General features: G+C 36.7%; 1 non-coding gene across 1 annotated transcript; it reads right to left on the bottom strand.

Moving 5' to 3' along the window:
• Nucleotides 1–7,652: 7,652 nt before the first annotated feature.
• Nucleotides 7,653–7,725, bottom strand: TRNAA-AGC. The gene has a single exon. It is a non-coding gene; the product is annotated as a tRNA-Ala (tRNA).
• Between the last annotated feature and the right edge of the window lie 14,212 nt (nt 7,726–21,937).

Here is a 21,937-nt window from a genome sequence, read left to right as displayed (position 1 = left end):
TGTTTTGGACCAGTGACAATTCCTTCTGCAGCCCAAAAAAAGATGCACTTAGATGAAACGTTGGCAAAGGACCAACTCCTGCAAAGAAATGGCAATTTCTTGTCAAAGACACAGCACAGCTCTATTCTCATTTCCTGGTAAATGAAAGTGTTCTTGCTGTGACCTGTAAACATATTACACACTATTCTTCAATTTCGTTCATGGCAAGACTGACCCTCACTTGATAAAACTGCTTGATTATGGCAGCGTGACAGGAGTATGGCAGTGGTCCTCACATTCCCATTGTCCCCATACATGTGCAGATGCTGGTAAGAGTAACTAGTCTGGGATTTAGCTACTGCAACAGCCATTTTTCCCCTTTTCATTTTTCAAGACGCTTTCTTTTTCTTATATTACTTTTTAATAAAATTTCTGTGCTTTCCCACTGCATCATGCAATGAATTTTGCCTCTAGACAAGAATAGAGTGAGAAGGGAAGCAGAAAAAAGGTCAGTAGATGCTTCATGGTATCGCATGGTCTGTGTACACTGGTACTGTTTACAAATCTCTGTCCAGTGATACTCCTGTGCCCTAGAGGTAGAGGGAGAAACATTTCCATTCAGCTTTGTGAATGCAAACCACAAAGTTTTTTTTATTTTTGACTCCAACTCTTAGCTGTGGTAAATGTCTTAAAAAGAATTCCTCCCCCTTTCCTGTGCCAGTTCATCTTCCTGGGATAACTTCCAGTTGGTCTGAATCAGGCTAACTATTTCTGGATTTGGTGTAGATACACCATCTTCTCCCAGTGAAGGATAAGTCCATCAGTCTGAGACGCTTGCTTTAATTTAAATACATTTTACATTACAGTATTTCCTGGTTTATCTTATATACTCCAAAGGAATATAATTTTCAAAGGCAAAAGCCTTTCATGTAATATAGGTGGTGCCAGATCAATTTATAGTTTCCTGAAAGCTTTTTTCAACTGTAACAATTAAGTAAGAAAGCTGAAAACAAACATCTGAGTAATTTTAGTGTAGCACAGCTCTGCTGAATAAATGTGTTCTTTTAGTGAACTGGTCACAGTTGCACCAACAAAACTTTTTTCTGAAGTGATATTTAGAAGTCTACTGAATATAGAGAAGGACCATACATTAATACGACAATTCCACCCAAATTAGGGTTTCTTGTTGCCTAAATTTATTTCGTATCTTGGTTACATGGAAATAAGAATTACTGTGAGATGTTGTCCTACATAAAATACATATGGTTTATCAAACAGCAAGAAATGGTCTGTTGGTGAAGGTCTATGTTTTGTTGAAGGAGGTGTTTATTTTGTATTGTTGTTTAATGAGAAATTTCTTGAAGAGAGGGGGAGTTTTGTGACCATATAAAATGTATGTATATGCAGACAACCTTCCATAAGGAAGGGAAATTCAAGTAGACAGTACTTTAACGAGTTGTAAAATTTAAGTCATTCTTATTAAATAAAAAAATGAGAGTGTTCTCTCACTTCTCCAAATCACTCTTTCTTGTAAATCCTTAAAATTTTTACAAATTAAGACAGTGTGAGATGTCCTGGTTTTATAGACCTTTGTTTTTCATTTGTACTGATGTTTTGTTTATTTATTTTTATGTTCTTTTTTTTGGCAGCTTCTCACAGCAAGTCAAAATAAGAGCTAAAAATCAGACAAAGATTTCTTAAGTAAGGCCAGATGTTATGGCTACATAAATGTGCAATTTATAAGCAAAATTAAACTTTTTCTAAACTTTATTTTTCTTATTTCCTGAAACACTGATCTAAAGACATGATATTTGATGGAAATATAATTTCATAGGAATACAAGGGTCATGATATAAAATAGCAATGGTTCGTTTCTGAGCTACTCAGATCTGGGCATGTATTGTTCTTTAAACAGACTTTGCTCTCAAGAACAGTCTTGGCTCTCAAGAGATGTTTGTGCATTTTCAGGAGGAGGTATTAGTAATGTCTCCATATGTTATTTGTGATCCAGGATTTGTCTGTGATGGGAAATTTTGTTGGTCCTCAGCATTTACATAAGAATTTGAAGAATTTCAAGGAGCAGAAATGTACCACTAATAGTGTATTTCAAACTCCAAAAGTCTTTTCTAAAAAACCACTGAATGTACTGAAAACAAAAATCCTGCATACATTATAGGAAAATTCATCTGATGCCACGGGTAGTATTTCAGTTTTCTGCTTTCCAAGTATATCTTGGGGGGACCTAACTTTCTTCCAACCATATGAGTAAAATTTTGAGAAAGTGTTAAGGATTGCCAGGATGTCTACAGTTTCTCCTGTATCCTATATCACTGGTTGAATATAGGGATATCACTTATGAGAGTGTTTATTATGCATATGTAGAAGGTCAAACTTCCAACTCAGACTACTCAATCATTCTGTGATTCTACATACATTTTGCATTCCACATTCCTGTAGAGCTGCATTGTGAAGTATTGGAGGCTTGTGAGACCCAGGAATAGCCTAAAGACTTAATCTTAACTTCTAACTTAACTGAAAGCTTTATGAGGTTTCAGAGTTATTCTGACTTATTGAAAGCCTGGCATCTTCATACTGCTGTGGAGGCTGATAGTGATATAAGAACCACACCTAGATTTTGACCCAAAGATTTGGGTAATGTGTATTTTATGTGCCAAACTGCTTACTGTTTTTTCTCTCTATCATTTGAAAAAGCAAATAAATTATACTTTCAGGATTCTGCTTAATGGATCTAGTTTGAAACACTATAGGACTCTGTTTTCTGCAGGTAGTAAACTCTGCTGTGGTCCCAGAAAGAGCAGACAAAATTTTTGGGCCAACTCACGTTTGATGTTTTTATTTGCTTGTTCTTGCTCTGAGTACTCACTTTTGAAAAGCAACAAAATATAGATTATCATGCAAACTCCACTTCCCTGGTGATGGAGCAGCTGTCTTTGCTTCTTAATATTAGAATAATGAGACACAATACAAGATTAAAATTTTGAGACGTATGTACAGACATTTTATTTTGCTGCCTCCAGCCCAGCTCTGAAAATCTAAAGCATTTGCTGTCAGGTCTGGTGATTTAATAGTTCTGACATCCCTGCTCTTACCAAATTCATCACAATAGCAATACTCAGTCAAATCAAAGGTATGATTGGCTGAATATATTACAATATTTGTGTTTTTTCATTTAAGAAAAGTGTGTTTAGAATTAAAGTCTTCATGTGTGCACATGCACAAGTGTGTTTATATATGAGAAAGAGAGAAAGTGAGCTACTGTGCAAGTATTTTGAATGGAGTAAATACATTGATTATGCATATCACATATCCTCCCTTTAAATTGCAAATCCTGAGATCAGAAATCTGGGTGGGATTAAGCTGAAAAAAGAACAGATGGGACTGTTGATGTGACTGCCAGAGGCTTGGGCAGAAGGCAACAAAAAATAATTCTATTTTTCCCCTAAATTGAGAAAGCTAAACTGGTGATCAGTGGTAGATTTTGGGCAGATGGGATGACTTGGAGTAAATGGTTGGAAGACTTAGTCACAAGATAATGAGAGTAAGATAAGGAGTTTTAGGTGGCATCAGGGGATCTTGAATCACGTAGCTGTGCATGTTTTTACAAAGGCAATAGTACATGGAGAAGAACCTTTACCGACAATATGTGATAATCATTCCAGTTCTATTTATCACCCAGCACATGTGTGACACTGAATACACTGCAGTAAATACGTATGTTTCCATCCAGAATTGGAAATGTGTTTGTATATATGTCAGTCTGAATATTTCTACTATTATTATCAGTATAATAAACTGAGGTTTTTTCCTTTCCCTCACTCCATTTTGCACTTAAACCTTCTCCCAGCCCTCCGATTTTACCCAGTTGCTCACTCTCCCATTTTCTTTGCCATGAATTATCCACTGTTAATTTGTAAACACTGAAATGTGAACATATCATTGTGTTGTGAAAGAAGCAGAAAGATGAAGTCAAAATGCTTCTTCTCAATGAAAAAAAGTACTAACATTTACTACAGTAACAATAGCAAATTTATCTTGAAAAATACATCATTAACTTAAGTGTGATGGGATAAAATAAATATTAAATAATGGGGATTCTATTGAGCATTTTTCCAGAATTTTCTTTCCTTTCCATTCTTTCCATATCAGATGTTAAGATTAAAGATCATTGTAGTGACAATTTATTTTGATTTATTTTAGTATCTCTTATTGCATAAATGTATATTTTATAAACAAAGAAAAACGACTCAATTTATAGCACATATGGAAGGATTGTTTAAATATGAAAGACTGAAAGGATGATTAAATCTCAACTATTCAAATTTCATTATTTGTGTTGCAGGGAATCTGTTTCATGTTGAAAAATGATAGCAACAAAAGCGTTGGAGTTGTAATATAACTCATGGTACAATCAGTACAGTTTGTTGTGTTTGAATGTCACCATACCTTTAAATATTGGCAAAAGACCTCAGCAGATAGACTAAAGTGCCACTGGAAAGTGATTTTTTACCCCACTGGCTTTTTCATAGTCTATAGCAATTCAACCAGTCAAATCTAATCAGCTTTTACAAAGAGATCTTAGTATTCCTGAAAGAATACCTTTCAGACTTGCTCTGCAGCATTTGAAGGACAAGCTGACATCTTTTAACCAACGAATGGAATAGCCTTTCATATGAGTAATGTTAACATTTTACAGTACATGTTAAAAAAGGTAATTATGGTACCAGATTGCCTCACCTATAAATTGGAGCTCATAAAGAAGATCTGTAGGATCAGGAAAGCTTTGAATCCAACTATTTGGGCATTCCAAGCTGTGTAGGGTAAGAGAAGATTCAGCAGCTGCTGGAGTAGGACCTGGGCAATCTTTCATTGTGAAATGATCCTGGTCAGCTGGTTTGGTATGTGCTGTAGCACATGCTGGTGCATACACATATCTGTGCAGAAAATTTCTTTTACGCATTATGACATTCTGCTGTTCTGTATCTTTTAATTTCAGTTCTCCTTCCAAAATCAGATCCTGAATTTGAATATCCTCATCAACCCAGAAACAGCCACAGGCTGAGTTGTAGTTACATGATCCTGCATGTTACTACCTAAGCCCAAGAAGATTTAAGTAAGAGCAATGCCACACATGCTGGATATAATGTGCATTTCAACACCCATCTTCTGTGTTAACTGTAGGAATGCAAGGAAATAACCAGTATGGAAGCCCAGTCTTCATCATAATCACATCTGATTTCCCTGTCAGTTTAAGAGTGTGGCAGCTATAAGTAGCTGGCTATAAACTGACATACTTGAGTAGCCAGTTGAGATATCACCCACTATGTTTCAGGTGCTGTACAAATGTTGTTCACACGAAATTCGTAGGACTCATTTAATACCAGTACTTTTGGAGTTCAGTGACAAAACTTTGTCAGCTGCTGTGACAGTTTAATGAAGATAAAGAAAACTTTAAAAGCTTGTACTATAAAGGAATGTCCTATTTGGGGAAAATAATGAATGGATACCTGGCTAGGCTGGGAAACAGAGAAAAGATGAATCACTTCTCACTGTTGCAGGATGTCACAATGGCATTTTGGCCAAACTCTCTTTGAAGGATGTCCACATAAAACAAACTTTTTATTCTGATATTTGAAGCAACAGGGAAGATTTGAAATAGTGGCAAGAAGTTTAAAATTTGAAATCTAAGTACAGGATATTTAAATCCATAAATAGTAAGTAACTTGATTATCTGGACTGATCAGATGAAGTAATCAGCAGAGGTCCCTCTTTTGTTAGACTTTGTGGGAAAGAGGGGAAAAGGTAGCCAGGCTAACCAACCACACAGATATATTTAGTTAATGAGAAAAGAGCAAAAGATTTTAGCATACTGATATCCTTTTTCAGCAGTGAGGCAGGTACTTACCATTCAGTTTCACACAATCTGAGCCATATAAGCTGTTCATTCATGTCATACCATATGTGAGGTGCAGTCGTACTTTCTGAAATTTCTTTTCTTTTATTTTTTTCTTTCTCAGAATATTTTTAAAATAAGTCACCTGGAAAATGTTCTGTACTTTTATCATTAACCAACACTTCTCACCATTTCACTCTCAGAGACATGGGTGTTGTCTTCATTTTGGGCTTTAGAACACTTCTGACTTGCAATAGCGTCTCATGGCACTGCCAGGACAAATATTGTGCTTCACCGCTGATTTCAGGTACTACTTACATGCATCTTTACTGCACCAGCCACTCATGTTTGAGCTGACATTCCGGCAAGTGGATTTATAAGAGGTCTATAAGAGCTCATAGAAGTATGTAGGGTTGGGATTACCTGATTGTCTGCTATATTAATATTCATTCAACATTCTGGATAGATAAGACTGGTTTTTTTGTTGCCTTAACAATTCTATACACATCAGTGAAAAATACAGTGTAACCTTGGATCCCAATTTTTTTCCCCACTGTAAGTCTCAGTAAAAGAATAATTTCTTTTCTTGAACCATGAAACAAATTTTTGGAAGCCACACAGGTGAGCTAAACCTATTACAAAACCACCCAAAAAAAGTAAAAATTTTCTTCACATTATGTTTTGGATAAATATTTATGTACCATCAAATTTCTATTACATTCCCTTATGAAAAACTCACCAGGAAAGCAATGACATTAACAGAATCACCTACCATGAGGTTTCCTACAAATCATACTTCAGTTTTGAAATGCATATATCTTGTGGGCCTCAGAGGCATTTAACAATGTTGGTCTTTGGTTAAATGGAATTGAGTTCTCTACATACCATTTTTTATGGAACTATTCATGAAACATGTAACAGTTTTCTTCTACAGTAATAAAGTGCTTCTATTCATGCCTACATTTTTTTATTAGACTTTACTTTTAGTTAGACTTTATATGGTGCCTACAGCATCTGCAATGCTACCAATATTGCATCATTTTTATGTGAATCATAGAATCATAGAATGTCCTGAGTTGGAAGGGACTCACAAGTACCATCTAGTCCAACTACTGGCCCTGCACATGAATGCCCCAAGAATCACACCACGTGCATGAAAGCATTGTCCAAATATTTCTGAACTCTGTCAGGCTTGTTGCTGTGACCACTGCCCTGGGGAACCTGTTCCAGTGCCCAACCATCCTCTGGGTGGTGAACCTATTCCTAATAATCAACCTAAACAGCCCTGACACACCTTCAGACCATTCCCTCTGGTCCTGTAAGTGGTCATCAGAGAGAAGAGATCAGTGCCTGCCCCTCTTCTTCCCTTCATGAGGAAGTTGTAACTGCAATGAGGTCTCCCCTCAGTCTCCTCCAGGCTGAACAGACCAAGTGCCCTCAGCCACTCCTCATATGGCTTCCTCTCAAGGCCCTTCACCATCTTTGTAACTCTCTTTTGGATGCTCTCTAATAGCTTTATATCCTTTTATTGTGATGCCCAAAACTGCACACAGGCCTTGAGGTAAAGCAACATCAGTACAGAGCAGAGCGGGACCACCCCCTCCCTCGACTGGCCAGTGTTGTTTTACCTGATGCACAGGACATGATTACCCCTCCTGGCTGCCAGGGCATACTGCTCACTCATATTCAATTTGCCATTGAGCAGGACCCCTATGTCCCTCTCCATGGTGCTGCTCTCCAGCCTCTCATTCCCCAAAAATTGTGGAGAATGCGGGTATCGATCCCGCTACCTCTCGCATGCTAAGCGAGCGCTCTACCATTTGAGCTAATTCCCCTTCCTATCTGGAACATTTTCATGTAAAAATATCCATCATATTGTTACTATACTTGTGTCATCATCTTATTGTGAAAGTCTCAGAGAAATAAGTGTCACAAGAGTTCCATTCATCAGGAATGGACTTTGTTCACAAAATAATTATACGTAATAAAGAGACATGCTATGGTAGCTACCGTAACACCAGCTGATTGAACAAAGCCTTTATCACATTCAACTCATCCTTAACTACCTTTTACCTGTATAAAGACTACCATCAAAGGAACTCACATGCTGGATTCACATCACCCAGCTTTCATGAAGTTAAAGTTTCGCACGATAGCTAATTTGCCTGGCTCTCTCACCAGACAGTGGATCAAAATATGTGACTTTGGGACACGGATGTTCATATCCTAAACAGGATTTCTGAAGGTGCTTTTCCCTTTATTTCATGAAGATTTTTAATGAATGTTTAGTCTAGATACTAATTTTTAGCTGTCTGTGTGAGTGGGATAAATCCCACCTTGTGAGCTAAACTGATACTGAAGAAAATGCAAGCACTGAAGTATATAAGACCTTAAATAGCATTACTAATGAACTCTGTTGATCTGAGTCATGCTACCCTGATCACAACTAATGACACAATGCTGGCTTGTCCTCCCATCAGCTAAATGAGTTATAGATAAATCTGTTAACTTGTACTTCTGAGAAACTGCTTCATACAATTCTCCTACCAATTTCATTAACTTCTGAAGGCAAAATCTGGGCTCAGCCTTGTGGTTCTGTTTTACGCATGCAAACTTTTCAGTCTTACAACACCAGTTTAAAAATCACTGAGCTCTAAATACCACTAAATTAATCAGAACATAAAATTGAATAAATATTGGCTCATGAAGAGACAGATGCTACTTTGCCAGATAATGTCCTTCATCAAGAAATGAATTAATGCATGTTTCTTCCTTCCAAAATTATTGCTATATTCTTTTTCTTTCTTGCAGGTACCATTAATTTTAGTCAGGGGAATTGTAAGGGCAAAAAGCAAAATCAGGCCAGAATACTCATGCTCTATCACTGTCTTCCAGGCCAATGTATAGACCCAGTTAAGTATATTTGTTGGCCAAAACAAATGAGATATATTTTTGGTCAGACATATTTTTTATTTGTAGAGAAAAATAATTTTGAATATACTGACAGCTAATGGAATGCAGCTGGTCTAGAGCCAGCCCTTTCATTTTAGCAGGAAGTACCATTCAGAGGCTTGAAGTAGTACAGATTTATCGAAGTCCACTCCTAATGACAGGATAGAATTTGGATTCATACTCTCTGTGCTTGACAAAGATATGCCAAGCAGTTGAGAATGACTGGGAATCATTAACTGTTTTTCTGTTCAAAAAGTATAGAATAGATGATACTGTAGTTATTATTGGTTTTGAAAATCTCTCTGGAATTGAACAGCATGCTTAAAAAAAGAAGAAAAAAAAAAGAAAAAAAAGAAAAGACCAAACACAACACATTCTGGAGAAGAATCTCTTAGCATAAAAAGAGAAACTCAGCCAAAAAAAAAAAAGTGTGCAAAAAGATGGATATATTTTACAGATTAGCTCAGATCCTCAGCTGCAAAGCACCCTGAAGTCAGCAGAACTGTATCTATTTGTCCCAGTTTGTGCATCTGATCCAATCTTCCCTTGGAGAGCATGGGGATAGCGCAGACACTGTTGTTGAGATCAGCAACACTTTTGTACATCTAAGCAGCATGACAGCAGAGCCTCCCGGACAGTTGCATGAGCACAATTAACAGATTGGGCTGGAAAATCACACCGTTTGTGTGATAAGTGCCCCTTTGCAGGGTGCAAGCTGTTCCACATCTCCAAACTGCTTTGCTGCTTTTTCCTTTACACAGGGAGAATCCTCCACAGTGTGTGACTTAGTGGCAAACTGCCACTGCCAAATTCATGCAGCTATTTAATGCCTTGCTGCTGAGATTTGGGATTTCTTGATGTTCATCTCAAATGTAAAATATATCTGAATCATAATCTCTGAGAGGTTAAAGATTTCAGCAGGGGAAAAAGTGGTATTTTGTCATCCTGTCATCTGAAATTGTTTTATATTTCACACTACAAAGTAAAAATATAAAGGGATCATCACCTAGGTGATAAACTGCCAGTTTCCAGACAAACATTTTAACTGATTTACACCTGTTTTCCTCTAGGAAAAGCTCCGTTTTATGTGATGTGTTTCTTTCTCAACTGATAAATGACAATGGTGCAAGTATCTTCATCTTGGTGTGAATTGACCCAGATTTTAGAAGACTAAGTTTTTACATTTTGACCAATCAACTTCTAGAAACATAAAAACTGCTGAGAGTTTAGTTCTGAAACTTTTATAATATTCACCTGGTGACAGAGTAATGTCCTTAATTATATACTTTATATAAATGAAACTTCAAGAAAAGATAAAACCCATTTTCATTGTAGCACATCAATATTTGATTTAATATCAAATAAGAGTCAGAAAACATAGCTCAGTCTTCTTTTTTCTGTTCTATAATTTCTGTGAATACCTTCAAGATCTTTCCAAAATGCGAAATGGAAAGAAAGAGAGTCCAAACAAGTCTGCATATAGATTTTCAAAAAATTCCTTTAGTATATACATCTCAGAAAATATACATAATGATGAAAATATACATTTGAGTTTGAAGATAATTTTGTAAACTATGATCAGTCTCTCCTCAATGATGAATGATGCTTCTGTAAAGTAACAGAAGATTATTTTTACAATGTGTCAAGACACAGAAAGCAAAAATGAAGAATCAAAAGTAACAAATCTGCAGATACACAGTATTATTCTTTTTATAACTCTCGTAAAGCTCCCCTTTCCATGATGAGTACCAAAACCACCGGGAATGCTCAAAATGGCAATGCTTTCCTCTTTACAGTATCATGAGTTTGGTCTGCTCTCCGTCTTTCTGCATCTTTTTTCTTAAGTTTTTGGTGGAAGTATCTTATTAAGCAGATGGTCCAGAACTAGACTACTCATTAATATGGTAATGCAAATAAATAATCATAATGATCCCTTTCCTCCCCTCCCTCCCTTCCCCTTCCCTTCCCTTCCCTTTATGGCAGTTTAAGAGATTTCATCTCTATTTGGTTTGAATTAAAGGGAACAATCACTGTTTTTAAAAATGCATTTTTCCAGTCATCATCAGAACAGGAACTAAAGGTGGGATATGTTAGGTTTACCTGAACTAATTCAAGCATTAATAGAACATCCCATTTGTTTAGCTGGGGAAGTAGAATTGCACTGAGTAGTGAGGGAAAAATAAAGTCAGAATTCAGGGTGAAAAAAAATCAGTTGCTCACTCATAAGGCAAAAGAACCAGAGATTTCATTTTAAGGTATTTGAGAACTGTTGCATGTCTACTGAGCATCCTCAGGCTACTGAGTCTCATGGATGTGTTTTCCTAATGAAATTCAGCAAATGCTAGCTACTACTTCAGTATTCCTCAGAGACTGGAATTTGATAGCTGGGGGACAGGTAATGAAGCTCTATGTATATTTAAGTTTTGTTAGTAGCATATGACTTGTCCCACTATGTAGTTAATCAGCAAATGTAGCTCCTCTGAAATGAAAGCTTACAAAATTCAGACTAGCTTTGGAATGTTAAACATGTTTGCCTTTTTCTCTGTAACCTGTAGATAATATTATTAATATCATCATTATTAATAATAATTAATTACTATTATTTTAAGATCTAGTTCAATGTTACATGAGTTTTATTATATCACTAGAAAAATATGCTCTGTATAGTCTCTTGCTGCTGGAAGGGGGATAAAATTTAGAAAATAAGAGTTTTCAATGACTTTTTTCTTTTTGTACAACAAAATCAATCCTTATTTTATCTTTACATTTTATCACAAAATTAGCTTAAAACTGCAAAATTAAAATATAAAAACTATGACAATCATAAGAAAGGCTTTGAAAATCACAGAAACATTTTGCTGATTAAAGGTCTTCTTTTGAGACACAGCTACGCAACACATTTACTTTTTCACTCAGAGAAATGAAAGCATAAAAATATGTGTAAAGTTTTGATCATTTTCTGCTCTTGAACAAAAAGAGAGAATTAATTCACCTTATCAAGACAGCACTTTTTTTTAAGGGAGGAACTGTCCTCTGCAATGTCGCATGGACAGACAGACACGACCTTTTCATCTTCCACATGAGTTTAAAGAGCAGTGGAGGTCAAGCTCTCCTTGAGTTTAGAGTGTGTGCTTGAGTTTCTGTGGATATGCGTGCCTCAGGGAACTTTCAAGATATGTTTTCTCACTCCTCAAGGGCTCTATCTGTCATGTCGTTGACATTGCTCAGAGCAAGGTTCTTCACCCAGAGAGTGGTTGGGCACTGGAACAGTCTCCCCGGGAAGTGGTCACAGCAACAAGCCTGACAGAGTTCAGAAATATTTGGACAATGCTTTCATGCACATGGTGTGATTCTTGGGGCATTCATGTGCAGGGCCAGGAGTTGGACTAGGTGGTACTTGTGGGTCCCTTCCAACTCAGGCTATTCTATGATTCTATGAAATATTTTCGCTATGTGGTCCTTCCTAGAAGGTCCTTAAGACTGTGTGTCTCAAAGGCAGCTGGGGTATGTGATGTCATGTATGGGTCTTCTCCTGTAAGAGCCCTTCAGTTGCTGTCACCTTTCACCAAGGTCACAAGGTTGGAATCTGCTTTCTGTGTCACACTTACAATGGGCAAGATGGAAATATACATTTTGTGACATATGTTTGTGACGCCTTTGTTAAGGGAACTTTTGCATCTGACCATTCAGCAGGCACTCTGGCAGTCACACTCCCACCACCAAAGACTTTCACTGAGGGGATTGGAGCCCTTTTGCAGTGGGTGACTCCAGTGAGCCTACGGGTCCTTTTTTGATTCCCTGCACACACCACTTTCACGCAGTCAGACCAGATTTCCTTACTGGTTCAACCCTGGAGTTCCCATAGCAGAGTCTCAAATGCCTCATTACATAAATCAATTTATTCACAGTGCACTAACATAAAAGCAGCTCAAGCTGGGTGTTACCATGAAGAGACCCCAAAGGAAGGAATTCCTGGTTTTTTATACCCTCACAATCTAAGCACATGACAGTTTCAACTCTTCCTCCTGAATCCTCGGCTCCTGCTGTGTCACTATGTCCAGACACCTGGTCAGCGCCAGGGGTCCCCATACCCCTTGTTGTGCAAAGGGTTGGCAGTTAACATTGCCTCTTGCTTCAGGGCCTCAACACCCAGAGCTCAACCTGCAGCTTGCACTGTAACTGCACCCTGAGCTACCTACACGCCTCAACACCTTGCTAAGCTTTGTTGTATTGCACTCACATTAAAGCATATATTTGAAATTCATATTGAATAAAATATGGTAGGGTGGCCTCTGATGAACTAAAGGTTGGTCCTGTTGCCAGGGAAGGGAAGGAGATATTGGTCAGTAATTTCAGCTGGTCATTTGTGGATTTTGTGGATTGCTTCTTCATGACCAATACTTTCCTCATCAAAGACTTCTGTTAAAGATAGAGAAGATTTACTATACCAACACACTAATAAATTCCCCTTACTGTTATAGAGTGAATATATCTTTAATCTCTTTGAGGTTGCAAGTCTGAACTTGTCTCCTCTGATGTTCATCTCATGTTGAACAAGAATTTTACAGGTAGCTGCTGATCAAGAATGTGAAGAAAATACGCAGTTAAGGAACAACGAACAGATGTAAAGAAAATTATTGTGTTATGTTAGTGATCAGAAGATTATGATCAGAAGGCTTCACCCTTGAAGGAGATGAATCATTTTTTTGTTTGTATAAACAGAAGCTTCATGCAAAATCCAGAGCAGTAAGGCGTGTTGGCTGTATTTGGTTCAATCTTGTGAAGCAGCAAATTTCATTCCTTTTTATGCACTTGGAAAAGTTGACTGTAAATGACCTCATGTAGAACTTAAAAACATGTTATGAAAGAGGAAACCACCATTCATTTGAGTCTATATCCTTTTAAAAGCATTTTTAAGTGCTCTCTCATTCATAACTTCATCCAGCAAAACAGGAGGAAAGCATGTGAAACAAACATTGTAACCTTGATTATTTTGTTAACTCTTGGTGCATTTTTTTCAAAGAATTGCTTTCACTAAACAAGCAACTGATTCAGAAGTTCTCCAGAAAGATTGAACTTATTAATATATATTCTTTTAAGATCTCTGGAAGATTTTTTCATCTAAACCTTTGTCTTAAATGAAGAAGAAACTTTCCTATTCATGCATCCTTCTGATAGTGATCCTTCTCTAAATGTGAAATTTCAGTGTGGTCTAGATTTTGGGGGTTTGAGAGGCCTTTTGTGGGTTAGGCCACATTAGCAGAGAGATGTTATTTTATATCTCATGAACACAGTTGGGCAGAGATTGACTGCGTCTTAGGAGTACAACTCCAGTTCCATTTGCTTCTTCATGAAGACACTAAATATCCAATTTATATAAAAGGATTTCTACAGAAAACCAAATCTTTTTAATCATCCTTTGACACCTATGCAAGTTCTCTCAAAATCAAATCTCAGTTAAAAGACCAAGAAAGTACATTATAGCTCTCTTCAAATGGCTCTAAGCATGTATTACTCTTTTGACTCTCATGATTTTTAATGCATTTCTTTGTCAAGAGGCAGAGGAAACTTTTAATTTTATATATTAACTAGTTCATCTAAGTACTGAATTTTTATGAGAAAACACAGATTTGTTGCAAGTAAATGTAAGGGCTTGGGTGAACTCGTTACTGGCGTGATTTGTCTTTCCTAAGTTTATGTCCAACTAAGTTGATTTTCAGACTTCTATAATCACCTTCTGAGGTCATGTACCTTGTCTATTCATGGGCTTGGGTTTGGCCAGTGGTGGATTCCTCCTGGAGCTGACTGGCACTGGCTCTGTCAGACATGGTGGGAGCTTCCAGCAGTTTCTCACCAAAGCCACCTCTGTAGCCCCCCTGTTACCAAAACCTTGCCAAACAAACCCAATACAATTTGTTACCCACAGTAAATTTCACAATTGTTCTTTAAGACTACTGCCAATAAAATCATGGGAAACCACTCCTGATGCTTCCATATAGATACAGTATTGCTGTATCTACTGTTAACAATGCCGTAAGCATTAACATGAAAATAATGAAATGGCGATATCACTGAAGTATAGCTAAAATCAAGGTAAAATGTGGACATCTTATGTAGCTTGTAATTTTTTCAAGAAATGTTGACAAATATGTTTATGTACTTCCTTGGTTTCAAACAGGGTATTTTAAGACAGTTATAAATACTCTATAGTAATGCTGGTTTTCATCAAAACATTTTAATTTTTTAAAAAAGAGAAAGAAGAACAAATAGAAGCTTCACAGAGGAAAACACCTCTCTTTCTTCCTTGGGTTCTTCAGCCAACACTTTTCCCATCCAGGAGAAAAAGAACAAGGTAAGTAAAGAACTCCTGAGAATTTTTTTTTCCTTATTTTGCAATCAGTTTCATGATACATGATTTTTTTTTTTTTTTGATCGATCCTTTTCTTGTTCATCAATCATTGTCCGAAAAATTAGGCACCGGCCTTACGGACTCCATGTTGGAGCACAGGAAAAGTGTGAGGAGTCCTCCCCCTGAGAAGGAAGGAGCGTCTGAGACAACGTGTGATGAACTGACCACAGCTCGCATTCCCTATCCCCCTGAGCTGCTATGGGGATGAGTGAGAGAAAATTGGAGTGAAATTAAGCCCAGGAGGAAGGGAGGGCTGGGGAAAAGGTGTTTCTAAGATTTCATCTGATTTCTTCTTATCCAACTCTGATTTGATTGGTTATGAATTAAGCTGCCTTCTATAAGACAAGTGTGTTTTGCTCAAGATGGTCACTGGTGAGTGATCTCACCCATGAGATTTTCACTTTATTTTGTCCCTGTCTGGTTTATAGTGGGGGGGGTAATAGAGTAGTTTCGATGGGTGCCTGGCATCCAGCCAGAGCCAACCCACCACACAAATTAGGAAAATATTGACTGTCATTATAGATTGACGCGGATAAATATAGTAAAGTAATAAAAAATTTGAGAAATATAATTTCTCTTTTTTTGGCAACACAGTTATTGTCATCTAATAACACATATATTAAGAAGAAATGATTTAATCAAATTTTACATTCTTCAGCTCTCCCAAAAAATATGTAGATCAACAGTTGTGATTAGAAGTGCTTTGATTTATAAAATATATCACATATTTACCAATAAAAATATGTTTACTATTGGCAATTACATTGCTAATAGTTTCTCCTTTATCCTCATTAATCTTGCTATATATGCCTCTACCACATGTAACCATGCATTTCTCTTGCATTTTTTAAACTAACTTCAGAAAATGTTGCACATTTATAATTGCTTGGGATTTTAATTGTATGTTACAGAAAAATCTGGATAAATTGCAAAGCACTGACACTCCAATACTTTAAACCAGGAAAGTGCTGAAACATTTTATAACAGCAGATTGAAGTTAAATCAGCTATTGAAGTGGAGATAAAATGCCGTCAAAAGGAACAAATATTTTTTGCTGACATCCACTGCACTTATTTAAAAACTGATTGTTTTCTAGTGTCTCAAAGTTTGAAATTAAGCATCTGACTTTTCCAATGAATCAATTTCTTAGTTCATGCATTAATATGGCACTAGATTAAGCATTTGCAACACAATTTTTTGAAGAAGAAATTAATTTCCTGTGGGGAGATGGGCATTCAGGTTTCTTCCACCTTTGCCTATTTCTCCTGATAAAGTCTCAGTACAAAGTTGGAACTACTTGGAAGAAATTTGTGAGCATTTCTTTTGTTCTATATTGGCTCCCTTGCCCAAAGATGGACAACTCACGTTTCAAGTCCATATCTTGTACTGAAGCTGTGTCTGCTGACTTGTGTGTAGCTTTGCTATTCTAGCCTGAGGGCTGTAAGAAAAAATAAATCCCATGATAAAAACCAATCTGTAGCAGTAGAAACTGTTGAGATCAACTGATGGATTGTTTTGGGAACTGCCTGAATAATTCTCCCAGGGCTAGTCTGCAGCAGACTGAGCTGTTTTGCTTTGCTAACGATGAACTGCTCCCAGGGTAGGATGAGGAAGGAAAGATACCTCTATCTTAGCACAAATCCAACCCAGCACAAGGTTGCTAATCGTTTCAGCAAAATTTAGGGGAATGCTTTCTACTCCTCCCAAGACAGACACTTTCATTTGTTTGGCTGGATTAGTCTCCATTGCTTATAATGGGAGTGTAGGCACATATACTTTAAATGTCTAAGGTGAGATAAAATCAATCACACTCTAGATATCTCTGATGTAGACATCTACAGCAGGGCTAGTTTCTTGGTATTCCTTTATAGTCAATGGAGAGAATAGGCACTTTTATGTGCAATTCATTTGATCTATTTTAGACATGTACTTTAGGACGAGATGAATTGCACACTAGAAACTCTCATTTCTCTCTGTTGAATTTAAAGGGAGTCTAGGGTGACTAGTTCAGGTGCAGGCATCTGCATTTGCGTTTAATTAATCAAATCCCTCTGCAGTATGTCTGATGGTTCCAAGAAATGTTGGGTGGACTTAAACACATGTCTGTAGGATTTTTATAGCAAGGAATATTAGATTTACTATGTGTTGTATGTGGACAATCTGTTTATCCATCAACCCAGAGCTTCTTGTAACTGTTATTTTTACCCTATTTGTTTAATGGAGAATTCACACATATTTCTGTGCAGTAAACCAAAAAAGTAGAAATGTGGCAGTTTTAAGCTGAAAGTTAATTGTATGTTTTATTCCCTATACATCTTAAGTTATTCTCTGATTCTAAGTGATAATAAATTGCCATGGACTACATCATCCCTATGAACTTCCTTCCAGGGCTGCATGGGTTGAACCATTCTGGTTAGCTGTTGGTGGAAGAGAAAGGGAAATTATGAGAAACCAAAATTTTCTTGTTCATTCTCTTTACCCAACTCTTCTTTGGGTGGAGTAACATTCCCATTTAGGTGCTATAAATTAGATATTGCACTTTAAATAGAAATTAAATAGTACACTATGTTGCAACCAAAAAATTGTGATTTCAAAATTGTCCAACACATCTCAGTGGTCATTAACTTACTTCTTTGGACTGCTGAAAGCAGTGAATTTGTAGCAGCATGGATTTCACTCATGGTCATGTCTGCCAACACACATCTGAGTACTTGTACAACCTGCAGAGAAGGTCACACCAGTGTAAGTGAATAATGGCCCATGTGTGTTTACAAGTATGTAAATTCAGCATATTTAGATATTTAAATGAAAGCTGGTTTGTTATATTTTTGGAGCTCAAAACTTTCACATGGTGTAAATACTTGTAAGTTTGGATGACAATTGAGACTGAAGTATGTGAAAATCAGCAAGGGGAATATGAATCATCTCATTCTTTGATAGACTCAGAGTTTTGAAATAAATCCTTGTTCAGAAAGGAGAAGTTGTGTATGGGAAAAAAGGAAGGAAACTATCCTGAAAAGTGAAGAAAGCTCAAGGATATTCTCTCATCATAAAACTGACAACTCAGAAACGAAATAAGCCTTATCCCTGAAAAATCTTAATATTTCAACAATTTTTGGGTGGTTTTTTTTTTGTTTATTTGTTGGAGTTTGTTGCTGTTGTTGTTCTGGGTTTTTATTTTATTTTTTTTTGTTCTTTGTTTGTTTGTTGTTTTTGTTTCTGTGGCTACTGTATCCCTAGACCCAAAATGCAGACTGGTAGAACTGGATAATGCATTTTCTCATAGCTAATCAATATTTGTCAACAGAGATTTAATTTTTTTCAACAGCTTCTACCCCTCTGATTAGAAAAAAGATCTGTTCTTAACTAGTTATATGCTTTCAGTTAACCTTTGACAGGAGTATCTTATATAAAGATTTTTCTTTAAAAGCTATATTAATACAGAATAATTCAGATAGTTTGAGGCATATCAGATCAACCAGCTTTGACAATGCAATTGCTTTAGGCTTTCACAGCTATGATAATAGCATCCCTTTAGACTATAGTAGATTGAGTCCTCTGAGTTGGATCAACACCATCTCAGCCTAATAATGGGGATAATTTTTATGTCTCCAGTCCCTGATCAGTATTTTCATTCGCCTTCCACTGTTCATGATTCTTTCCACAGTCAGTCCACATAGTTTTATATTTTCATTCTATTTTACATATTATTTTATTTTATATCTTTTGTCTAATTTTGTTTATGCTCTATATATTTTTTCTTGTCATCCTTGTCATCTGAAATAATTGAAACTTTAGAAAAGGATTCTCTTGCAATAATTCTTCAGCAAAGAGAATCTCAGTTTTTCTCTTCGTATTTAAAACAACAAAGAAACTCAAACATTTTTTTTAAAGAACACTCACCCACCAAAAAATCCACCAGAAACAAACAAACAAAAAGACCAAAACACTGAAAATGAGCACTAATTTCCCTCCCTGAATGATTCTTCTTCTGGTTTGTTACACTATCATCTTTGCATGTCTTGCAGATTTTGGTTCCCGATGAACCCAAGGGGGAAATTAGAGTACCTCTTTAATCATCACTTTCTGAACCTGGGGCAATGATTCTGAGAAGATATTTGCACTGCAATTTAAAAAGGAAAAGAATCATAGAAAATGTCTTCCCCTAATCAGCACTTATGATAGAATATATGTTAATAATAATTAAAAAAAAAGTATTCCCATTCCATTCATGATTCATAAAGCAGATAGGTTGGAACTCGTACACAATATAGTGTGTGGAAGTAGATATGTGGCTATAATCTTCTTTTAGATAACCATGACATAGCTTTATTGAGACCAGTGGAGCTACTGCTGATTTACACCAGTTCGAGTAGGATAGAAATCAAGTCAGTCATACTTTAAGGAAAACCTTAAGTGGTACACAGAGTGTTTTAAAGGAGGCATTCTACTTTTATGCTTTAATATTTTGCAACCTGAATCTCCTATTTGTTAACAAGGTTTTAATACTGCTGCTACTTGAACAGAGCCAATAGTCACAACAAGGTGAAAGTGTCATAGGAGACTGGAAAATCATTGAAGTAAGATGATCTGTCCATAAAAGAAGAGACTGTGGATATTTGTAGCTGGAAGGATTGACTTGTGTTGCCCAAGATCTGTCTCCAATATTTCTCCTTAGGTTCCATCTTGAAAAGACCCAAGGCAGTGTGTATTGGTCCAGAGGCACCACAGAACAGGAAGAAATTATACCGAGACAGAAAAATCAACTTTGGTGCCTCTTCTCTCACTCTTTCGCTTCTATGCCACCAACTCAAACAGAAGCAACGTGGTGAGGCACAAGCAGCAATAGGATATCACCTTGTAGTAGTAGCACGTAAGGGAGCACCAAGTAAATGTCTTGGGAGGAAATGGTCTCGTAAAAGAATATAGTGTTATTTCCAAAAACAAATGGAAGAGAAATTGTGTTTATGAATAGTAGAGTATCTCCTTGGGGCTGGATTCTCATCTTAATCATTCCGGTATTGGAGAGATGGTGCTGCCTCACAGTCAGCAATAACTCACCTCCCACGCTGTCTGAAGATTTCATAGTCTTTTATTTATCCTGCAGCCTTAGTATTTTTACTGATAGGGAAGAAGACAGCTGTATTCAGGCCACCTACTGCAGGGGAAATGAGGGATTCAGATGGTACTTTATGAGCTGACAGTCTCTGGCTCCATATTCCGTTAACAAGAAGAGGGAGTCATGATTTCTAAGTCAGACAGAGTGTTTGCTGTAGCTGCCTCACCCAAACATTGTGATTAGTTCTCTTCAGTTTCAAACAAATCCAGAGCATACGTCTTCAGTCATTCAATTCCCCTTTGAATTTATATGCCATGGGAGGTGTTTAATTGCATCTTTGGCTCTCTACTAGGCAATCTGACTATGGGCCAGTGCGACTAACAACATCGTGATGCCTAGAATATTTTCTGTGACGGTTGGAACCCACTCCATAAAATAATACATTGATGGCTCATTCATCCTCCTTAATGTTTGTGAGCCAGATGTACAAAAATATGGTACCAATGTGAGGTCGAAATTAGGAATTTATCTTAAAAAAGAAAAGCTCTTAGGCGTACGAAGTCTCTGCAGAATGCAGATGTCTGCTTTTAAGATACTATTGAAGATTCTACTAGAATAGGCTTCATGTAACTGATAAAAATAGATCATTATATATAGATTATGCTGTGATTCAAACCTGTGATTCAGGATAATATAGCTGGGGAAGCCATTGTGACACTTGGGAAACCATCCTTATCATGGAAATGTTGCCTCCTTGCAATAATGCAGAAATAATCACTGCCTTGTACCAGATCTCATTAACTGTATTCAAATGTTTTAACATTTTTCAAATCTTTGGCTTTAAATTGTTACAAGTTACAGCAGAACTGCAAGCATTATTAGATGGGCATAGAAGTTAAAAATGAAATTGCAAAAAACGAAATGGCGGGACAAGGTGTCATTACAATGAGCTGTAGGAATATATGACTCTTAATCTCATTCTTCTGGACTGACAAATGCACTGTCTGTCTATATGGCATTAATGAATGACAGCTTCTCACCATTTGGTAGAATCATGTGTCATCATTTGTCTAGATGACATCTTGATTTATAGACATCATTGAAAAACATTATAAAATCTTTCTACAAGTTTGATGGGAATTCTGAATATGTGCAAGTAAGGACTATTATTTTTTTCAGAACAGTTCATTGGGGTGTACTATTTCAGGCAGTCAGAGGGGCCATATGGTCCATTGGTTAGGCTTTCACTTGGAAGATGGGTGCCTTGAATGAAGTTTACTGCTGTACCTGAAGCTGCTTTTTGATCTTGGGCAAATAATCTATTTTATCAGACTCACTTAACTCTACTGTAAACAAAAAATGTGATAATTCCTCCTCTCACAATGGTAAATAAAATCTTGTTGAACATGCTGAGTTGTTTAGAGGCTACAGTAATTAGAATCACATATCAATTTGAATTTATGCATTAAACTAGATTTGAAAAGCAAATTTCTCTTAAAAGTATACGAGAAAATGCAAAGGGATATATAAGGAATAATTTGCAAAAAGTATTTTATATGTTTTCATTATGTACATTGAAAATGTGGAAAAGAAAGAAAAATTCATCCCACTGCACTGCAGAAAAATA

Source organism: Lepidothrix coronata, unplaced genomic scaffold (assembly GCF_001604755.1).
Source record: "Lepidothrix coronata isolate B3197 unplaced genomic scaffold, Lepidothrix_coronata-1.0 Scaffold39, whole genome shotgun sequence".
In the NCBI taxonomy this organism is placed as follows: Eukaryota; Metazoa; Chordata; class Aves; order Passeriformes; family Pipridae; genus Lepidothrix; species Lepidothrix coronata.
Note: the sequence above shows the minus strand (reverse complement) of the source record. Positions and strands in the feature narration are given on the sequence as shown.